Below are 1012 nucleotides of genomic sequence, written 5' to 3' on the forward strand. Positions count from 1 at the left end.
TCTAAATTTTAAATTTTTTAACCCTTTTTTCTCACAATTAATTTATTAATTAATTATTTATTATTTATCTTGGTTTTACAATATCCACTCATCGTGGTATTATTTGAACGATCTGGTGTACTTGTCAGTATCCGTGAGCATTAATTTTCGCTCATCAATAAACTATTATTTAGAAATCAAAAGATTATATAACATTGATAATTTAGTCCAAAAGCAATAAACACATCATTCACTTCTAAAAAAATTTCAAAAAATACTGTAAAATTTAAGAAAAAAGACATTTTAAGACATGATGTCAAATAATATTCATATTTAATTATGTGTACATTTATTTTTTTTATTTAAGTACTAAATTATCAATATTAGATTGACGGAGTACTCATTTAAATATAAAATTAAATTTAAAATTTAAAGTACTGAAAATAAGAAATTGTAGGTAAAATAAGATAAAGTTAGGGTTTACCTGAAGACAATGAGGGCACGGAGGACTTCTTCAACGTGGTGGTAGGACAAATGGCAAGCTAGTAGTGATTGACTAACAGGGCTGCATTTAGGGTTTTCTTTAATTAAAATTGTAAAAAAAAATAATAAAGAAAGGGAGGAGAATAACCTACTTGAAGGAGGGAGCAGAGGTGGTGGCAGCAGCGCAATCGACGGCGACACAGCTCCTCAAGGAATGCAACGAGTTCTAGTCGAGTCCACAGAATCCTTGGAGAATGTTGATGGTGGTCGGCACTGACGGAAGTATACGTGACCCAAAATGCAGTATTTTACTAATTGAGCTAAATTCATCAGTAAATACGACGGTAAAAATTGCGTCAATTTTTTCCTTTTTCCTTCCAACTTTATCAGTAAATTTACTGTTAGAAAAGTGAATCCGCCGGTAAAATTATCGCTAAAGCGCAACGCTAAATCCAACGAAAAATTCAATGGTATTCAACATTTTTATATTATAATTAATCATTTCATTCATAATTATGCTATTGTATTAATTGTAGTATGGTAATTTTTG

The sequence above is a fragment of the Arachis ipaensis genome, chromosome B02 (assembly GCF_000816755.2).
Source record: "Arachis ipaensis cultivar K30076 chromosome B02, Araip1.1, whole genome shotgun sequence".
Lineage (NCBI taxonomy): Eukaryota > Viridiplantae > Streptophyta > Magnoliopsida > Fabales > Fabaceae > Arachis > Arachis ipaensis.